The sequence below is a fragment of the Gadus chalcogrammus genome, chromosome 21 (genome assembly GCF_026213295.1).
Source record: "Gadus chalcogrammus isolate NIFS_2021 chromosome 21, NIFS_Gcha_1.0, whole genome shotgun sequence".
In the NCBI taxonomy this organism is placed as follows: domain Eukaryota; kingdom Metazoa; phylum Chordata; class Actinopteri; order Gadiformes; family Gadidae; genus Gadus; species Gadus chalcogrammus.
In genome coordinates, this window is record NC_079432.1 from 19,978,157 (window position 1) to 19,990,951 (window position 12,795).

At 44.3% G+C, this 12,795-nt stretch overlaps 1 protein-coding gene across 3 annotated transcripts in view; it reads left to right on the forward strand.

Moving 5' to 3' along the window:
* The window catches only part of mpv17 (mitochondrial inner membrane protein MPV17), a 35,243-nt gene that overhangs the window by 13,318 nt on the left and 9,130 nt on the right, over nt 1-12,795 (forward strand). For 2 of the 3 annotated variants that reach the window (XR_008893646.1, XR_008893647.1), the window contains exon 1: nt 3,166-9,791. The exons of the other annotated variant lie outside the window; for it this stretch is intronic. The gene's annotated coding sequence lies outside the window, so the exon portion shown is untranslated. Of the gene's footprint in view, nt 1-3,165; nt 9,792-12,795 lie in introns of those variants that run through there. 3 annotated transcript variants of the gene reach the window in all.

Sequence of the window (12,795 nt, forward strand, 5' to 3'; positions counted from 1 at the left end):
TATATCTGTTAGCTTAAATGTAAAGGGCCGGATACAGTGAACTTTATTTTCTTTTACAACCGTTTTTTAATTTAATTGTATCAAATCCTGCTACTACTCCCGGAAGGTTAGAGAAACACTCGTCACGGTCACGTGTAAGCTGCGAGGCGCTGAGCGGGAGTTATTGGAAACTATGCAATATTAAATGAAACGGAACCCCCCCTTTATAGGCCTATATACAATAACCATGGCAAATCGACATTACGTATTTTTGTGCGATACGCCACGTAGAGAAAGGCGGGAGCTGTTGACAAAAGTACACAAATGATTTAAGACGCCAACATCTGAGACTTTGCTGTTTGATGCAAGTAGAGACTCTGATGAAGCTACTTCGCCTACAGCTCTTCTAACGATGAGTAGGCTAGGAATGGAGGTTTGTGTGTGTGCGCAGTCAGTCAGCACCCGCCGTGGTGTGTGTGTGTGCGTGTGTGTGCAGTCAGTTAGCACCCGCCGTGATGTGTGTGTGTTGTTTGAAGTATTTTAAGGGTGGATGGCTGCTTTTTTAGGTGCGCACTACTGCCCTCTCTCCAGCATAAGGCCTTTCTACACTGCCAAGCCGGTTCGGTCGAGGTTTGGCACGTCCGGCGATTTCACTGTCTTATCTCAAGTTTCCTGTGTAAAACCGACAGGGTAATATCCACCGTTCGTCACGGTGCGGGCTTTCTTGGTTCACTGGAGAAGGCGGGGCTGCGCACGGAGTCTAGACCTTTAGAACAATTTGCATATTCCCGAATGTTTATATATTTTTATGAATGAAGACACCTGCGTGCAAGAATGAGTTCACGTCTGAATGTAGGCTGCAAACGCGATTAACAATTTACAAGTGCTAAAACGCCAACATATTCTTTATTTTGCTGATCACTTTTGGGTTAGGGACGGCTTAAGGTTTTTTATCCCGACAAAAGCCTCGTAAGGACAGTCCCTCCGCGTCTCTCTCGTAGATCGCACCATCTTCCAACGTCTTTGTTTAATACGACTGCATCACCTTCTCTCACATGATCAGCAGCTCGCGGATTTCACTCTCTCTCCAGTTAGAACTGCTCATGATAATATCGCTGCGTTGTCTCTGTGGAGACCGCGCAGCAACACCTCTACCCAACGAGATCAGGCATGAGATTTACGTGATCAGGGCTTCTTTATATGTACGTCTTTTAAGAGTGCTTGGTACCTCTAAGCAAGAGTTCAAGTTCCTCTAAGCTGGAGCTCACTAGGCCTCGCAGAGCTCGATGTGAGTGAAGCCCTTCAACACCACCACTCTTCAACACCACCACCCTTCGAAAGAAATTGGTGTGTCGTCTGGAATTTATTAGATTTTAATGTTTTAAACGCCTTTTTAAATCGAACACAGTTTGTCTGTTTGTAGCCTCAGGAAAACCGGCTAAATCAGATTTCCCAGAAGGATAATAACATGGCAACAACCTCTGAGGACTCATTACTCAACCAAGCTACAAAGACAATCATCCATCTTAAAAAATGAAATTCAAAAACTCACTGACACTCTGCGAGAAAGAGAAGCTCTCCTGTCCGGCCTCATGGATGTAGCTGCCAGGCAATCCAAGCGGCTGGCATCCTTCACAGCTAGTATGCAGGACACGGTACACTGGGATCCCGCCAACTATTCTCAGTCCTGTTCCACACCGCACATACGTGGGCATCCAAGGAAATTAGCGGAGAATAGTGAGGCATCACCACCTAGCCTGGAAACCTTAAACCGCTTTGCACCGCTACCTATTGATGATCCTCCGGCGCCGTCCTCTTCCCGGGCTGTTGGCTCTACGGATGGTGACCTTTCCGGCCTGGCCCTCCATCGGTCGAGTGCAGATCCGCGGACGTCGGCTCCTCCACTGGCCTCAACTCACCACCAGGCTGACGACGCCTCGCCTCCATCAACTCAGCCGGACACATCGAGGGCCGTTGCAACGATGAATGCCCCACCACTGCCCACCCTGGATCGAGCGACTTCAAAGTCCGCTACACAGCAAGTGAAACCACCATCCGGCTTCCGACCCTCGCTGCAACTCACGGCTGGACAAGCTGACACCTGTCCAGGTGCCAGTGTGAACCCCTTTTCCACTGGGTCTGCAGCAAATCGGTCATCCTCTCGTCGGTCGCTCCTGAAGGAGGCCGTCAGGCGTTCGCAAGCTCTCTCTGCATCAGATGCCGCTGAACATATCACCAGCCAGCCAGACAGAGACCCCAGCCGGGGTCCTCCTAAATCGGGATCAACTGGTGTTTGGTGTGGGGAGTCCTCCACCCAGCAGCTGGCCGTGCCTTCTCTGTCGGGTGCCTCGTCGGATGGGGGCAGTGGGCTCTCTTCTTCAGGTGAGGGCTCTCAGCCGACACCGCTGTTTCCTCCAACTACCCTCATAATCGGCGACTATTACCAGGCATCTGCGCTTTGTGAACGTTATCACGCGTTGTTTGCCAGGCGCCTTGGTAACTGATGTCCTGGTTAAGCTCCTGGAAATGCTGCCTTCTCTTCCATCTTCAATCACTAGGATTATTGTCCATGTCGGGTCAAATGACTCTGCCCGTTGTAAATCAGAGCCCATGAAAAATGATTTTAATACTCTCATTAGCTTCCTTTAGCAGTGTGGCAAAACTGTTTTTATCTCTGGGCCAATTCCTATACTAGGACACGGCGACGAACGTTTTAGTAGACTTTTAAGCTTAAACACTTGGCTGCGGGCCACTTGCTGGGGAAACAACGTGGGATTTATTGACAATTTCGATGCATTTTGGAATAGAGAGTCACTCTACTCGTGGGATGGTCTGCATCTGAGCGCAAAGGGCTCATGCGTTTTAGCGGCAAACTGTCGCTACACAGCGACACACCATCACCATGTCCGTCTCCGAAAATGACTACCTCCGTCGGTCACCCAGCCATTTCCGATGGAGTCTGCGACCCCACCGCAGCCTGCAGCCACCGCAGCCTTCAGCCTCCACCGCCCCCTACTGTCCCAAACCTTTGCCGCTAGCGCCTCCCACCGTTTCGCTCAGAGACACGTTCCCTTATCGTCGAACATCCCCGTGATGATCGGACACAGAAGGACTATGACGCGCACAGCTCGCAAAGTGAATCTCTCAAACCTGCTCTCCACATAATTTCAGCTGCAAAATAACTCACAAGAGTCGGCCCCGGCTCGCACTGTGAAGCCAGCTCTCTTGAATGTTAGATCACTTGCAAATAAGTCATTTCTGATAAATGATCTTATCTCCACACATGACCTTGATTTCCTGATATTAACTGAAACATGGTTAAATGAAGCAAATAGTGCTGTCACCCTCATTGAGTCCGCTCCTCCTAACTACGATTTTCTGTCGTCTTTTAGAGAATCAAAAAAAAGGGGAGGTTTAGCCACAATATTCAAAACTTTGTTTCAATGTAAACAGTTATGTCATGGTAAATTTTCATCATTGTGAGTATATGTGTGTCCTAATTAAGGGTTCCCCTCGGATTCTTACGGTGACAATCTATAGACCCCCCAAACAGTCTGAAAGAGCTTTTATAGATGAATTTAGTGATCTCCTGTCAATCATATGTGTTGAATTTGACTGTCTAATCATCTCAGGAGATTTCAATTTGCATATGGACAAATCAGACAACATATACACCAAAGATTTCCTTGCTCTATTGGACACCTTCAGTCTTACTCAGCATGTCCAAGGCCCCACGCACTCCCATGGTCACACTCTTGACCTTATCATCACTAAGGGTCTCAATGTCTCAATCAAAGATTTAGCCCTATCTGACCATTTCTGTTTATTTTCTGATATCTCTATGTCCCCCTGTATTCAGAGTAGCTGCATAATGACTGGAAGGAGGATCATAAATGAAAACACAGCAGCTCTCTTTGAACAAGCTCTCATACAAACTCCAGTTTTCCCTACCTCTGGTGATTCTGTGAATGATCTATTGGAACTTTTTAATACAAAAGTGGAATCCATCATGAATAATGTTGCTCCTCTTAAACTTAAGTCAATTACCAGCAAACAGAAAGCCCCATGGTTAAATAGTCCAACCGTTAAACTCATGAGAAGAGAGTGTAGGAAAAGTGAAAGAAAATGGAGGAAAAATAAACTTCAAGTTAACCTACAGATCCATAAAGAGAATCTCCGCAAATACAATTTTGAGGTATGTAAGGCCAGGCAATCTTATTTCTCAGATCTAATAAACAACATAAATAATACCCGTACATTATTCCTGATGGTTGGAAAGCTAACAGATCCTCCCTCCAAACTGCCCTCAGAAATGCTCTCGAGCAAATCATGTGATGAATTTGCCTCATTTTTTAAAAACAAAATGAGAACATCAGAGCAAACATTGGTTCTCAATTACAGTCTGCTCATTGTCCAGAACTAGCCATCCTAAGGGAAAACAATCCCCTCATGTCAGAGTTCAGTCTGATGGATACTAATACACTCGAAAAAACCTTAAAAAGCCTCAACTCCTCCACCTGCAGTCTAGACACAATCCCTACAAACTTTTTTAAAAATATTTTTCATCTATTATCGGACAGTGTACTCCAAATTGTGAACTTGTCACTTCAGTCAGGAATTTTCCCAGAATCCCTGAAAATGGCTGTTGTAAAGCCCCTGCTCAAGAAGAAAAGCCTCGACCCATCGGTATTAAATAACTACCGACCCGTATCCAACTTGCCCTTTATTGGGAAACTTATTGAGAAAGTGGTTTTTAGTTGAACGATTTTTTAACAGCAAATTGCTGCCTTGATCCGTTTCAGTCAGGCTTCCGGGCAAATCATAGTACTGAAACAGCTCTTATAAAGGTCCTGAATGACATACGTCTCAACTCAGACTCAGACGCTTGTATTACTGGACCTCAGTGCAGCATTTGATACAATTGATCATAGCATACTCCTACACCAATTAGAACATGGGGTTGGACTTTCAGGCAGAGTAATCAACTGGCTGAAGTCCTATCTGCAGGAGAGAACTTTCTTTGTTGCCCTTGGTAACTACACCTCAGCTCTAGCACCCTTGACGTCAGGTGTCCCACAAGGGTCAATCCTGGGGCCACTTCTTTTTAATCTCTACATGCTCCCACTGGGTCAGATTATAAAGAACACTCAGGTTTCATACCACAGCTACGCAGACGACACACAACTTTATTTAGCCCTGTCACCCACTGATAAGGATCCCCTTGGCTCACTATGTGACTGCCTAGACCAAATAAATAGTTGGTTGTCACAAAACTTTTTACAACTGAACAAAGAGAAGACCGAAGTAATTTTATTTGGGAGGAAGGATGGAAAAGACAAAATGGCTACACTTTTTAGGGCAAAGGGGTTTGAAGTTAGGACTAAGGTCAGAAACCTTGGAGTCATAATCGATAGCGACCTCAACTTTGACAAGCATTTGAGAGCTGTAACTAGGACATCTTTTTATCACCTGAAAAATATTGCCAAGCTGAGAGACCTTATGTCCCAGTCTGACCTGGAAAAGCTTGTCCATGCTTTTACTTCAAGCCTTCTAGACTACTGCAACGGTCTCTTCACAGGACTCCCAAAAAAGACCATTAAACAACTTCAATTAGTTCAAAATGCTGCAGCACGAGTGTTAACAAAGACCAGAAAAAGAGAGCATATCACCCCTATACTGAAGTCCTTGCATTGGCTGCCAGTTTATTTTAGAATACATTTTAAAGTACTGCTACTGGTTTTTAAAGCATTACATGGGATGGGGCCAACATATATATCTGACATGTTTACATTTTACATCCCCCTCAGGCCTCTCAGGCCACAGAAAAGCCAGGTATTATGCATACCATATACTCGCACCAAACAGGGTGAAGCTGCTTTCAGCTACCATGCAGTCCAGATTTGGAACAAACTCCCTGATCACGTTAAGAATGCTCCAACCATTGCCAATTATAAAACGCAATTGAAGACCACCCTCTTCTCCATGGCATTTTCCTGTTTTTAATTTATTTTATTCATTATTTTAATCTCTCCTTTTTATCCTTTTATTACTACTATTGCGATATGCTGTCTACTTGTACTATTACTGTGATATGTTTTATACGTGTGATATGTTTCTTACTTGTGTACTTCAATTTGAGGTAATGCCTCAGCTGTGTAAAGCACATTGTGTCTACCTGGAGTATGAAATGCGCTATATAAATAAATTGCCTTGCCATGCCTTGCCTTGCCTTGGTAGGCATATGACTAAGCCAGCTGACGGGCCTGCGTTGCAGTTCCAGATGCACTTTCCTTAATCAAACTAGCCTTTGATAATGTTCTGGCCCGCCACCTACTGGCTGGAAAAAAAATTGGCCCAAGGCCAATCTTGGTTGCTGACCCCTGGCTTAGTACCAATACCCAACCATGCAGCCCCTGTACTATAATGTAAAAGAGTTGTTCTGAACCTGACATACATAAAGGGATGTCTTTATGTCAAGAAGGTCTTTGTGCTTAATACATGATGGTAACAGTCCTATACACGTTCCAGTGGCGCAAATAAAGTACAGTTATTATACGTGTATACTAAAACCCCACTAGATAAGATACACTTATAACCCTTAGAGGGACATTTGTCTTGGACTCCAATGCAGTCACAAATAGCTGCTTTGCATAAAATAAATAACAATACAAATGCAGTCAATGCATACATATAGGACAAGGGCCACATATATCATACAACATACAAGAAACAGTGCAATTCTCTCACACACACACACACACACACACACACACACACACACACACACACACACACACACACACACACACACACACACACACACTGTATTGCACCATGGGTCATGATCAGTACTATTGCAAAAAAAAATTGGCCCTGGGGGCATTTAGGATCTTCATTGAGGTGGGCACAAATTAATTCTTAAAGTGGTTCAGGCTGCAAGTGGGGACTCTGTAGCGTCTACCTGATGGTAAAAACTGGTATTCTGTGTGCAGAACATGTGTCTGATCAGATAACATTTTCTCAGCTGGTCTGAGCACAGTCTGCTCGTATGTGGACTGCAAGGGGAGGTTTTCAGACCTCCCCATCACCTTCATAGCGGATTGAAGCAGGTGCCCAATTTTTGATTTCGGCTGGACAGGAAGGTTACCGTACCAAGCCGAAACACCCTGAGTCTACTCAGGAAGTACAGTCTTTGCTGGAGACGAGAACACAGGTAATCAACATGAGCCTTCCAACTGAAAAGGTTATCAAGATGGATGCCGAGATACCTGTAGGAGTTGACTTGGTTGATTTTCTTTCCCCCATGGATATACACAGTGGAGTATGATCCCCTATTGATTTCGGGCCCAGCACCATTTCCTCTGTCTTCTTTACGTTAATGGTGAGGTGATTCTCATCACACCACTTAACAAAACTCTGTATTTCAGAAAAATATGGTGAGGGGACAGTGTGCTGATACTGAAGGCTCAGGATGGCAGTGTCGTCTGAGAACTTAAAAATAAAATAATCTGGGTGGCTGCGGATACAATAATTTGTTTACAAAGTAAAAAGATGTGGTGAGCTAACACAGCCTTGGGGTGCACCAGTGCTGATCCTTCAGAGAGTCCGATAGCATTTTAGAGTTCCTGGAGGTAAAATTCTGTTCAATAATGTCCTTGTGTTTTCTCCTTGCTTCCCTCAACATGTGATTAAGTTCCTGTGGGGTACGGTATAAACCATATAGAGAGTACGCCTGGTGAATTTGCGCTACGGTATGGATTTTGATGTTACGGTGTGACTGGTGTGACCGGTAGATGAGCGCTTTCTTTTCCTTTGTTTTATATTCACTTAAAGGTCCCATGGCATGACACCAGGTGTGGTGAGATTAGCCGTTACAAGCCGTTTTGGAAATCTGCCCCTTATGACATCACAGGTGGGCGTGTCCACCTAGATGTGTGAGGATAGATCAGTCTACCAGCCTACCCAGTGGACTGTATCAAAGGTTGCTCCTCTATCCGTCACACAAGTTCCATCCCCTCAATTCCTTCTCCACAATGGCCGAGATAACCCCACTAAGAGTTTCTATCGTAGTACCAGACAGACGCCCGAGAACCCGACGCAGTCTTTAATTCATAATATCTTTTACATTTTTTATCAACCAAAATATCCTTAAAATTCTTACTTATATTTCAGTCAGTGTCTCGACTCTTCATACAGCTATGGGCATGTGTCAAACAAAGTATGCAATCTTAAATAAAATAACGTGAAATAAATAATTAATACGTTTACTGTCATGTATTCAATCCTGAAAAATACTAAACAAAAGAACAAATATACTACACCAGGTGTTCTCAAATAGAGGTCCCTAGTGTAATTGCAAGGGGATCATGAAATAAAAAAGTGTAATGGACGTACTCAGTACCACATGGTTTCCAGTAGGGATGCACCGAAATGAAAGTTCTTGGCCGAAACCGAAAACCGAAAATGAGGAAACCAAGGCCGAAAACCGAAACACAGAAAGAAATTATTGTGACAATTATTAGTACCATTTTGGGTTGCCGCGGTATACGGTATTACCGTGTTACCGGCGTTGGCAGTTTGGCAGTTTGTCTTTGCACTGTTTTATTGTTGATACGTTTTTTCATAAAAAAATAAATAAATACAAACCTAATAGATAAAGCGTTGGAACGCACAAGACCGGTAACCATAGCAACGCCGGTAAACAAACCCCTCAAAGCCCAATCCCTACGAGAGCTCCCCGCGTAGGGATTGGCCATCCGGAGGTGCACAGAGCTTTTGGCCGTGATATTATCTATAAAATTATATTCTATTATATATAGAACGTTATAAGACGTTGTCACCGAGAATTGGTGCGCTGCCAGACGCTGTCACCGAGTGTGAGAGGAGAGTTGACGGAGAAGATGGCGGTTGACCTAGTTTCAAATACCGTTTATACTCGTAATACCGGTGTTGACACGAGTGTATTACTCGGTGTGAAAATGTCCACACCGAGGCAACCCTAGTACCATTGCGTTTATGGCTATGACTGTGTACTAACTTCATTAAAATCAAGACATTGCAATTTTTGCAAATCGCTATACGTGGGTCTTTCTCAGAAACATTGAAAAACGTCCACACCGCAGACATATTGGCGCTTATCCAGACATGTGTGTGCTGGCCGCGCTTTTTGTTTGCATCATCACAAATGTCATCACAAATTTCTGTTTCGGCCGTGTTTCGGTGATAAAAGAAAATGCGCTTTTGGGCAATTTTCGGCCGAAAAATGTTGGTGGCCGAAAATTCGGTGCATCCCTAGTTTCCAGTAACTTTACATATAATAGAGGGGGTGGGGGTTCCTGAGGACCTCAACATATGCAAGGGTTAGAGTATCCAAAAAAAGGATAGGAACCACTGTGTACTAAACTAATGAACAAAAGAACCGAACATATAATCTGTGCAAAGTAGAGCAGCACTAAACAGCAATGTCGACGTGATGCGCTATGCATAGAGAATACAATTTGCAACATTTTGCAACAAATGATTCTAAATCTGCCCATTAATGTACACTCAGAATTTTGCGGTTTTCACTGCCGTTGTCAAATTTGCTGAACAAAATGTTAAACTTCAATAGTTGTTCATAGTCAACTTATTACATTTTTTGACTTTTGACATGCTAGACCCCTGATGTTCGTAGGCTCCTGATGGTCGTGGGCCCCTGATGGTCGTGGGCCCCTGATGGTCGTGGGCCCCTGATGGTCGTGGGCCCCTGATGGTCCTGGGCCCCTGATGGTCCTGGGCCCCTGATGGTCCTGGGCCCCGGGGCTTCAGCCCAGGTAAGCCCTCTCGGAGCGCCGTCTGGTGGAACTGATTGGTTGGAAACGCAAGATCCAGAATGGGCTGGTCTCCGAGGAGCTGAGCCATCTCCACTGCAGAGCCGTGCTCGCAATGGGGTCCTGTAACTTAGCGGTCCCTACCTCAGCTGGTTATCCCACCATGATTGTGAACACGCATTGTGCTTGGAGAGGGGGCGAGCAGACTGCTGAGTCGATGAGCGGACGGCGTGGCTCCACCCAGACAACAAGGCACAAGGCCCTCTCATGGCCTGGTGGAAGTGCCGCCGGGCAGGATGAGCAGTAGGGCTGTGGGCTCCGTCACGCCGCCGCTGCATGCCTTCATCGTGGATGGTCATATTGGTAGACTTGGTAGACCGCTGGTTTAAGCAATTGCTGAAGGAAAAGGGAGGCAAGCGCTGCTGTGGGCCACGTTATTTACACGATACCATAGGGAAATTGGGCGGTGCCCACGTTGATTGGTGCATTGCTGAGTTTTTTTGTGCACGCGAGTGTGAGCACGGGGCAAGCCCATAAGGAGAAGACTAGATAGTGTAGCCTAAAATGAAAAACCTCCATAATTATTTCAAAAACGTACGTTGTGCTATGATTTATATGATTGTCAACTTAGTAAACTATGCCATTTTATCACTTGATGAAGAATAACTTCTAAGTATTTGATTTAATTATAGAGTCTAAAATGTAATCAAATACTTAGAAGTTATTCTTCATGGGTCTAAAATTTTGATCCTGATGATGGGAAGATACAGGCAGCAAAACCACACAGCATCCATTCAATAAGACTATGGGTTTACGTGATTCTTATAGGAAAACTTTCAAATGTTGGTCAGTAACAACAAAGGAACAGAAGGAGAAGGGGAGTGACCATTGTGGAGGGATAAGGATTGGTCATGATTGAAGTCAGCCATGGCTAGAGAAACCAAGTGAATCTTTCATACACTTTTGGGGAAATGGACACGTCTGCAAGACAGCTAAAGGACTCTACAGAACAAAGTAGTCAGTAGATTGATATGGTCTCAGTATCAGACTTCGTGGCTACAATGGCAATGCAATTGCAAACTATCTTACTACCTTTCAAGTAGAGGGAGGAACGGAGACATGTCTAGGTTCAGGGAGAATGTATACAAATTCCTTTTCAATAACCTAGAAATGATATACATACGTTTTTTGTCATTTGTTTATAATTGAATATTATAGTTACGATTAATTTTTCTATTTCTTTATGAGTAATTTAGAGAAAACAGGAGTTTATCCGTTGTGCTCTTCCATCTCTGTCTTGACTTACTTTAACAGCGATTTTGTAACCAAATGACGTTGCCTCTTTAAGGTGTGTATGCCTGACATTTGCTCTTTGTGTGTTTTATGTGTTATCTTTATCATCTCCGTTTGACATTTCCTGGAAAGGTTATCTGACAATTGTCCAGCTGGGCCCATGAGCTCCGCTTGGTTGTCGCTCTTCGGGACGTGAGTGGCGTGATCGTCGTGTCTGGCTGCAGGTCTGCACCTCAATAAGCCACTAATCTCGCCAAGCGCATACAAATTAACAACGCACAGCCATGAATGTATCTTGGCCAGTTAGTGGTTTAATCATTTTCACACAGCCAGGTTGTTGCATTTCTGGTCTATGATCCCATTTTTAGTTCAGAAAATTGTTCCATGTGACCAACTTCCAACCAACATGGCACCACATTGAGACTTAAGTGGTTTGCTCTTGCCTATGAGGCAGACCGTTTGAGACAGGACGTTTACAAGACCTTTCAAACATTTACATTTTTTCTGACATATGCAGAATCAAATATCTAGTCCTTACAAGTCAGCAATCTCCCGCCCTGCCTCAGACATCAGGCTGGGAAATGCTGGCCTAAACTACGAGGTATTTTGAGTGAGATGAACACAATAATCACTTCCAGCCCTTCTCTCCGAATGGAGTCTTATTGCTTTAGGAATACCCTGCAGGGTTTGTGTTAGTGTTGGGGTGGTTATTCAAAAATCGGACCTTGAATTTGGGTATTGTGGTAGCAGCTATCAGAGCATCCTTGCTATCCAAGATGGAAGCAAATCTGTGTTTGATCGCCTGTGATATGAAATAGTAGGCTACATTAGACAAACATAAACAGTTCAATTAACAGCTTTTACAGACTCATACATTTGGGCTAAATCAGCTATATTAAATTGTCGGCCTATAGACTACACTGCAAGCTATTATGTAAGGGGTAGGGCCTATTCATTTTATTATTCAATATGTGTTTACCTGTACAATAGCACCAGGCATGCCAGCTGTCCACTGGGAAAGGCCATCCTTCAACGCAAGCAACTTTGACATGAGAATCTCCAAAGGTTGGCAGGAGGGGGCCATAGTAGCAATCATCTTCTCCTTGTAGTATATCTAATGCGCCATCAAGAGGTCTTCACACTGCACAATATTCCTTCAGGAACTGAAACTCTCGCTCAGTGATGCCCTTAACTCCCAGTCTAGAAAAATTATGTTTAAATCTCTGACTGGGATTTCTGTGATCAGAGACAAGGCGTCATGAGTCGTTTTCCAGCGTGTAGCATTTGGTATGATGAGCTTTCTTTTAAGCACATCCTCAACCTGGTCTGAAGCCACATTAGAGCGACTAGTTTTGGTCCAGAGAGCTGTACACTTGGCGAGAGCACTTCTGTAAACTGCTTTACAGTCATTGTTACTGGTCAGCCATTTCTCCAGGTCATTTATTGAGATCAGGTTTAATGTATGTGATGCACAGCGCAGATGAGGTGGCAGTGAAAAGGTCTCATCTGATCCTGTGGAGAGTGCTTCGGCAACATCCGTAAAAGTGACCTCCGATTCATGATCATCAGATGGCTCGTCAGAGTCAGACCCATCATCAGGATGGGATTCAAACATTCTAAAGGCTTCTACAAAATTGCTGCCTTTATCGGTGACACTTGCTATTACTTTATGTGATGGTCCAAAGGCTGAATGAACCTGTTGTATTTCGCTAGC